At 44.0% G+C, this 8808-nt stretch overlaps 1 long non-coding RNA gene across 1 annotated transcript; it reads left to right on the top strand.

The window, feature by feature from the left end:
• Positions 1–1093: 1093 nt before the first annotated feature.
• LOC126053114 (uncharacterized) lies at positions 1094–7914 on the top strand. The gene is made up of 4 exons (XR_007510270.1): positions 1094–2341; positions 5415–5443; positions 6604–6807; positions 7346–7914. It is a non-coding gene; the product is annotated as an uncharacterized LOC126053114 (long non-coding RNA).
• The last annotated feature ends 894 nt before the right edge of the window (positions 7915–8808 follow it).

Below are 8808 nucleotides of genomic sequence, written 5' to 3'. Positions count from 1 at the left end.
GCTATCTCCATGCTCCACTTTCCCCCTCAACAGCTCTGTCTGGCAACTTGTTTTACACAATATGGTAAAACTCCTTCCCCAAAGGGCCATAAAGGCATGGATTCAGTTGCCAGGGAAGGCCACTGATTCCTCTCAGCAAGGGCACTTGGCTCAGCTCACAGTGGTTGTTTTCATCTGAGACTGAGCTGATAAGGGGATTTCCTTTCAAGTGGAAAAGCATAAACTATATTTATATGCAGATAATTTCCTATTTGTTGGGTTTAGCGTAACAGGCTGAATTTCTGGCCTGTCTTTCCAGTGCTCTCCGACCACATGAAACACATTCACAGTTGTCTGGGTGGGAGATGTTTTGCCAGAAGCTGGAGAGATGCCACAGTACAGCTGGCTGTGGAAGGCAGAGGTGGAAGGACATGACCGGGCTTCTTTACTCTGCTTTTTCTAGAAGGAGGTAACAGAGACCACAGCACCTGCCTAGCATTTGCTACTGCGTTCATTACAGGAGCTTATGCCACTGATCTATCATTTTATCTGGGCAAACTATATATATTTTGATAAAAAGATTTTAAAAAGAAACCCTTGAAGTGTAGCTTTCCTTCAGGACTTAGTGATTTTGCAGGCAAGTAGGACCATGCTCAGGTAAGGAGCAGGAGAGATTGAACTACATGTGTAGTAGAGGAAGGATTTACTGAACAAGCTGGTAGAAGATTCTCAAACTGTTCATGCCCAAGAGGAGGGGAAGATTGAACCAGCAATACTTCGTGTTTGTCTGGGAAACCTATCCCATTCCTCTCTGCAGGGGTTTCCAGAAGACGAGACCCCAGTTCACAGCAAACTGATAATTATTACTCTTCTCTGTATCATTTTAGAGTTGCAGAGCACCTCAGGATCCCTCCCTGCAGGAATTCTTCATGTTTATTATATTATCTGGGGTTTTTATCTTGCGTTCACTTTAGTGGCTGCCATGGGAGTATCCTCTTGAGGTTTAAATATTAAGCTTTTATTTAAATGTATATTCCTCTAATGTTATACATCTGGTTTTGTTTAAAACCAGATGTATAACATTAGAGGAATATACATGTTACTCGTTTTAGAAATCCTTTGTTTACTGGCTCCTTTATAACAGGTCCACCTAAGTCTCAGGCTGCAGATCTTACGAGCAGCTCCACCTGAGCCAGCGTGCTTTCAAACATCTGACCTCTTCCAGTTTCAGCCTCCTGGGAACTCGCGTGTGGCAGATCAATGCACATGAAAGTTTTGCAGAGGAACTTCTCAAGGTCACCTTCGCTTTATACTCAAAAAGTCCAGCAAACAATAAAGACATCTGAAAAAAAATAAACACCTGAATGCCTTCCCCCTTCTGGGTTTACTTAGTGCTTCTTGAGTCCTGTGAGGTTTGGACCAGTGTCTTTCAAGAAACAGGACGTAGCTCTGGCCCACTCATCTCCGCACAGTCTTCTAGTTCTAGACAAAGTCTTTTTGTTTTGGGGGGCTCTCTGTCCCTTCTGCAGTAGAATCTGATCTCTGTGTATCTCTCAGTTTTGGAAATTTTCTGTTCTTCTTTTCAAGTAGAAGAGACACATGAAAAGCCAAGTGCTCCGAGGAAAGTGCTGATGGTTCCTGATGCCTTGAGTTGGAGCTGAGATCATTCTTCTGCTGTGAAATGGCCATTAATCAGCACTGAAAGTTAAAGTGAATAGAAGGAGAGTTTTGAATTCAAATGGAATTTGTGCAGACATAGGCAGGTCCCCTGGGCCGTGTGTGTGTATGCATATATAAACACATACATATGTACTTATGTATGTCTGCATTTATACACACACAAACCTGAATGAAAATATATATATATGCTGCATTCCAGAAAGAAAGGTAAGCCTCAATATAGAAAGTAATACCAGAAAATATCCAGTTACCATCACAGAAGACACCATTTTCCTAGTCCTGCCCACTAGAACTGCATCACCCTAACTGCACAATGCTCACATCACATAAGAAATTAAATGGTACAAAACATCAATATTTTTTTCAGCTTTTGGGTTTCAGGGAAACTCTCCGATCTAGAGTTTCTCAGCTTGAGAAAATGTTAAACTGCAGAGTAGATTACTGTACCTTGTGCAACCATGCGAATTACAGCCTAGTTTTCCCATGCCCAGCTCAAAATACAGCTTCCATCTTTCTCCTACTTAACCATATCCTGGTGTGAGACGATACAATATTGAGAAACACTTCAAACTACAGTAGTAGTAACACAAATCTTTTGTTTTATCATTAAGCGGAATGAATCCCTGATGACTCAAGAGAACTCCACAGAAGGCTGTGTATGCAAAAAGAGAGGCTGGTTACGGTAAGTAAGGTTAGAGGTTTGGATATAGTCAACATGCACATTCATGCAATGAGTAGACAAACACCCAGTATGGTGGAGATTTTGGTGAGGGACACTTCCCTCTCACCTGTACCAGAGGCAAAGGGATAATATCCATCACCATTTATGAGATCTCAGGATAGAGGGATGTAAAAATATCAATAGTCATCCGTTTGAGGTTGCATATGGACCCTGACTGAGCTACAGCAGAGACTGAAGTCTTTCACCTTTAGCATGTAAGATTGCCAAAGGAAAGTCAAGTGTATTGTGCCAGGTGAATGTTTCTTGTCCCTTTCCACTATTGGTGAAAAGTTCCTTTGCAGGGAGGAGTGGGCAGGTCCTAATGGTGAGAGCTGGCTGGCGTAAATGCCGTGAGGAGCTGGGGACAAGCGTGGATCCAGAGCTCTGCACAGGGAGAGCAGGAAAGGGAGGTGGCATTCTACAGAGCTCTTTGAAATAGGCAATGGAAATCCCAGCAGTAGGACCAAGATGGCCACATTCAGGCAATCGGAACAAGCATAGGAGCAGAAACAGGTCCAGCCACAGCCTTTGACCCCTTCCTTTCTGAGGACAGCAGGTTCGACTCTTCTGCATTAACATCTGCAGTAAACAGGTTTCTTTCCAAATGTCTCCAGTCCAAGAAACCAGTCTACAAAATGCCAGTGCTTATCTTCCATGGGAGGTAGATCAGTCCGGTTGTCAATTAAAAGCACTCGTTGAAGGTGAGCTGTAGATAAATTAATCTAATAGGAAAGCTCCATAGGTCAACAGCTTCCTGCCAGGGATAGGGGAATGTCACAGCGCATTGCTTGATTGTATTGCACATGATGGTAATACTGCCCGTCATCACCTGGAGGCAATGTCCCTGGATATGTTAATGACACCTTTGCCTGCAATCTGCCTGGTGCTGTGGTTCATCATGTTTCAGCTGAAGTTTTGTTTCTGTAATGACCAAAGGTCTTGTGCTACTGAAATGCCCACATGAGCACACCATATGAGCATTCTGGATGGCTGTCTCTACGCTTGGAAAGCAGCTCCCGCTCATACACCAGAAAAACAATTGTCACACACCCAAGAGGAGATAAGGGTGGGTTGTTCTGTAGACAGTACTATACGGAACCAAGATTACAAGTGGAGAAGGTGCAGTCTGACATGGGCCATTACCAAGATACAAACCGCTGGAGATCTTCACAAAGGTCAGCAGGATTTGGCAGTAGTTGTTGGCTAAACCTCCAGGGACGAGTGGGTCCTGCGTGCTCTGCAGTCTGGTCCAGGGCCAAAAGCACCAGCCATGGAGCTGGAGTTGCTCCAAGGACCACACAGACTGAAGAGGTGGTCTCTGACCATTCACAGTGAAGTCCTGCCCTCTGAAGCAGAGGTGGCCCAAGATGACTGAAGATCAGTTCATTAACCAGATATCCAAATAAGGAGGAATAAAAATTTCCTGCCATCTCTGATAAGATGCAAAGGCAGAAAAATGTCTGGCCAGAAGCAACAGAGTGTAGGCACACTTGCATGCAGAGTGATGCTTGAAGGTAGAACCCATTCTACCAGCCATGACCAAGATACGAAGATGACCCACATCAAACATAGCTGAATTTGGGGGAATATTCAGCCTGTGTCTACTGAGTTCTCCAGACATAATTTGAAATTACAGGAAACACAAAAAGACATGATTGCACACAGATGTGGAAGAAGCAAATCTTCACACAACATACCTCAGAACTTCAGGTGAAGGGACGGAAAAATCTCGATGCTCAGCAATACACTCTGCTGGCCACTTCCCTCAGATGATGTTTTGTTGCCTAATATAATGTTTAAAACATCATATTATTGGCTGATGTTCCTCAGCCAATCAGTTCACATCTGTTTTTTTGTAAAACTTCATATTTATCCTTCCAGAGCCTTCTAAGCAGAAGTAGATGTTTTCAGAGATGCAAAAGGAATTCTGGATTAGTTTGGGGGTTTTTTGAGGTGAAGAGGAATTTGAGGGCAAAAGCAGTTTATATTTACTCACCAAGCCCTTTATTTTGTAATACGGATACCAGACATGAATATGGAAAAATAACGTAGGTTTCTCTCATGAACTGAAAGGTAGCTTTTATCCATAAAATGTCTCAAAACAATTACAATCCAAGTAATGAAAAAAATCCTCTAATGGGAGACAATTGGTTTGTCACAATTCAGACAAATATTTGTTATGCAAAAGCAATTCTTATTTTAAAAAGGCAGTGCAGGCCATTTGGGAATGTTCTGAAGAACTTTATTCCTATCTCTGCAGAAATGTAAAATGACATGATTCAACCATTTGCATTGCAGCAACGGGTCAACCGCTCCAAAGGGATGACGGCTGGGTAGAGGAGCTGCCTCTGCCAGAAATCGTAGACATTTTACGTCATGCACATTCTGGTTCTCAGTTTCCCGTTACTGTTTTCTTTCAGTTTAGGGATAATCCGAGATGTATGTTTCTTGCCATTTAAAACCAAGAGAAAAACCACAACAGTATTTTCCATGTAAGCCAAAATCTTTCACATGTGCCAACTGTCAAAGCAGACAAAAGAGCTTTGATCATGGTCAGACACCATAACTAGCTACTTGTTTTAATTACAGAAAGTTTTAGCTATTATTACACGACAAGCTGGCAGATTCAGCACATGACATAATTTTATGAAAGCTTTTCATTTCTCTCAGCAGACCTCCAGCCCTAGGCTATTCCACTCACAGCAGAAGCATCAGTTTGAACGAAGCCAGGGAGATATCTCAGACCAAGACCTATAACAACCCCATTACACATCGACCCCGCTCCCAGCCTGGGTGGGAGACCATCATCCTCAGCGCCCCAGCCGGGGCAGAGCTGTCAGCCCACAGATCATGTGTTTTCTTTTGTTCTTTTAATTTTTTGGGATGAAACAATTCTAAATCCCCGGGCTTGGGGACATAGTGCATATTGCTTTTACTTGATGTTTTCCTTCTATTTATAGTACACTAGCTGTTTTGAGTGACTTGATGAGCTAACCCCCAAAACATTTTTTTTCCCTGCCTGGATCACTGTCAGACCACCAGAAGAAACCAGATGTGGCACAGGTCAGTCCAAACATTTTCACAGGTATTCCTGGGCTACTACATGTTTTCACCTTTCTTAGCAATACTTTCATTTTGACAAAGCTTTCTGTGAATAAACTAGCAAAAGCACTGATGAAGAGCAAATCAAAGAGGGTATGACAGTCATCAAAAAGGCTCTGTGATTTCTGTTTGAACAAATGCTTATGAGGACTCATTTTCTCATAGCTGTGGGGCTCTAATCCTCATCTATTCAGCACATTAGGGAAAAATACCAAATTACACTCCCTATCACTGGATCTAGTTTCAAATGAAATCAAATAAGCATAGTAAAAAGAATAAACACAAATAATTAGTGGCAATGATAACATAGGAATTGGGCTGAAAGAGTATCTTTCCCTTGCAAAACACTGGAAAACAGTGTCAGAGTTGTTGATTAATTTAACAGCCATTAAAACATCTTACTAACTCAAGTGCTAATTGAGTGCTTGGCAGGAATAACAGCAGTGCCAACCATGCACATACATAAAAATTGCTAAGATTTGAAGAAATTCTGTGGCTTAATATTTTATTACTTTTATAAGTTGCTTTTATAACATGTGTGGCTGGCTTAGGTGGCCTTACCTACCTGCTTTGTGCCTGTTTTGAAGATGCCACGCTCTGATGGCACAGTCTCAGCTGTCCTTAGAAAAAGTTAAGGCCATTTGCAGTCCTTTTGGCTGAGATCTGCCAGGTCTGGCTGAAACACGTGCCTCGCAGCAATGCCTGGGTTTGCAGGGCTGAAATGTGCAAACTGCTGAGCTTTGGGAAGTCTCAGTGCCATCACGGCTGATGTAATGGGCACTGAAGGAGACAAGGTGGGCACTGAGGGAAGAATGGCTCCAGCTGTTCCAGTAAAGGACCCATGACCATGCTGACCACCACCTTCCCAGGACTGGTGTTTGGTTTCCAGAGTACCAGATCATTTTTCTTTCTTGTACCTGGACAACTACAGTCTGTAGGGAGAAGTTAGACTAACATTGCTCCTTCCTCTACCTTTGACCCCCAACTGTGATGGTTTGTGATTGCCACGTAGTGTATCCCAGGTCCTTTCTTCCCTTGCGCCCATAACCTGTGAAGGCACCCTACCGCGGCTTCTAGATGGAGAGAGGACAGCCGCATATTGCTATACTTTGTTTTTGCAGAACCACGGAGGAGATCACGTCCACTCACTTCCCCACCATTGCTCCCAGTGGGAGGAAAGCAACGAGTTTTTCCTGTCCAAGCAAAGCCAAGACATCATATTGCCTGATTTTTGCTCGGGGCCTGGAGAGAAGTATATTCCACTGCTGAAAGTGTTGCAGAGACACGCGGCTCCAGACCTCTCCCCTTGAGGACTGCAAGCGGAGGTGGGTGGTATAGAGCTCAGTTCTATAGGGCAAGCCCAAATTTATAGTCACATAGTTTAGATTAGTAGGGCACAGGCAGGAGATATTTTGAGCTCAGCATATCCTGAACACACTATAGATACTTTGAAACCAAGTGGCAGCCGGCAAAACCTATGAAAACTTACGGGTCACGAAGTTTGTCATGCATAAAACCACCTTAAGTCTGTTTTCTAGCCCTCAAAAGAGACACACCCCAAGCGGTTTGTCTTTAGATACACAGAAAGCAATGGATGAAGCCGGGATTTACCGCCAGGCTGTAGCTGACCTCACTGACCCAAGGCTCCTGATTTGTGTGTGGCTTCAACACGTGCTCCCCTGCGCTGGGATTCTTTGCTGTTATTGCAGTTTCTGCAGTGAGTGTGGCTTCCTCCAGCTCAGCAGCTGCAGCGTTAGTAGTTTTTTACACAGAGCTGCCTCGAGCCCCTAGTTAAGACCCACTGAAAGATTATTTACCTCTGGCTTAAAAGCTGCTAACTTCCCTTTAATGGTTTGTTTGCAGCTCCAGTGAAGCATGGGCCGGCAAGCATGAATGACCAGGGCAGGGTTGGAAGCTGTACCTGGGACAACGTCTAGGCTGCCAGGCTTGCACAGGTACCCAGTAAAGATTATAAAGTGCTTCGAGTGGTCGAATCCACTGGGAACCTTGTTCAGAGGAGGGAGGGAGGTTGTGCTGCATATATCATCTTCCCCAGCCACCTAGAAATGACCAGCCACCAAACAACTAGTGCTTATTAATAAACTTGCTTAAGGAAATTGGCTGGAGTCTTACTTTCATTGTGCTGAATGAATGGAGCTAAATATAATCCAGAGCTCGTTTTGCTGGATAACAATGCGAGAGAAACTTCCTGTTCTAGCAGAAATCCCAGAGTTTACAAGTAGGAGTTTCTCTAGGCTGGGTGAAATTCTTCAAATCTCAAGAAACATTAAGGTCACTCTCTAAATTCCTCTCTCCTCCGAAATAAAGATATTATTTTAATACTCTGTGTGAAGAGTAATGTAGTGTCTTTATTAGAACCCAGCTGAAAGCACAAAATGTTTTAATCAATGAGCACTCAGAAACAAAGGTACTTCTTGGCTTAAGACCCAAATTCAATAATTATTTTTTCAGCTGAACTGGAATAAAGACATTATTTAAACATGTATCTGTCGTCTCAGACTGCCTGCGGCTTGCTGTTGGATATCTATTTCTCAGGAGCACTGTGGCAGCTTCTTATTTAAAGGGAAAAAAATATAACCATTTCCTCGCATGACTTCATTTGGGATTATGTCTCCTTACATCTCCTTCCGTGGAGCACCATGTCAGGAGGGGGCTTCAGGTGCTAACAAAGCCTGTGGTGGGTGTGCAAGTGCACGCTGGTCTTTGCAGAGATGCCTGTTCGTGTTGCAGATTTGCAGGACAAAGGGCCTCAGTGTTTGATTTTTCCCTCGGTGCTAAATGAACCGCAGGCAGGCTGGGCTGCAGGAGAGAGGGGATCACTGGAGAACCGGGAGCTCAGCAGCAGCACCGCTGCCAGGGCTGGGACTTGGGAGATTCAGCAATGCAACAATGCTTTAATCCTGCCAGCCTCCTCTCCTTCATTTTACCATCGGTTACATTACCAACCCAACAAGCTTTCTGATGAGTTCTCCAGGAACAGCTTTGATCGCCCAGCGCTGCCAGTGCGACCAACCTCCTTGCAAAGACCTTTGCTCTAGGACAAAAACAAGGAGTTAATCCCCAAGTCCTTTTTAGCTCTGCAGGTGCAAAACCTGGTCTTTTCCCTTTCCACGCGTAATGGACCTGAACCCAGTATTACCCATAAATACCGACTGTTGTTCAGCTCAGGAGGCTCCTGTGCACGTAGCTGCAGGATGGTTTTGGGGTGCATTCCAGCCTCACTGGGCTGCGGTGATTCCTGTTAGAAGAGATGTTCAAGGAAGTCAGACGAACCACAGTTGTGGGTGGGGTGGACACTTAACGCC

The sequence above is a fragment of the Accipiter gentilis genome, chromosome 3 (genome assembly GCF_929443795.1).
Source record: "Accipiter gentilis chromosome 3, bAccGen1.1, whole genome shotgun sequence".
NCBI lineage: Eukaryota > Metazoa > Chordata > Aves > Accipitriformes > Accipitridae > Astur > Astur gentilis.
Note: the sequence above shows the minus strand (reverse complement) of the source record. Positions and strands in the feature narration are given on the sequence as shown.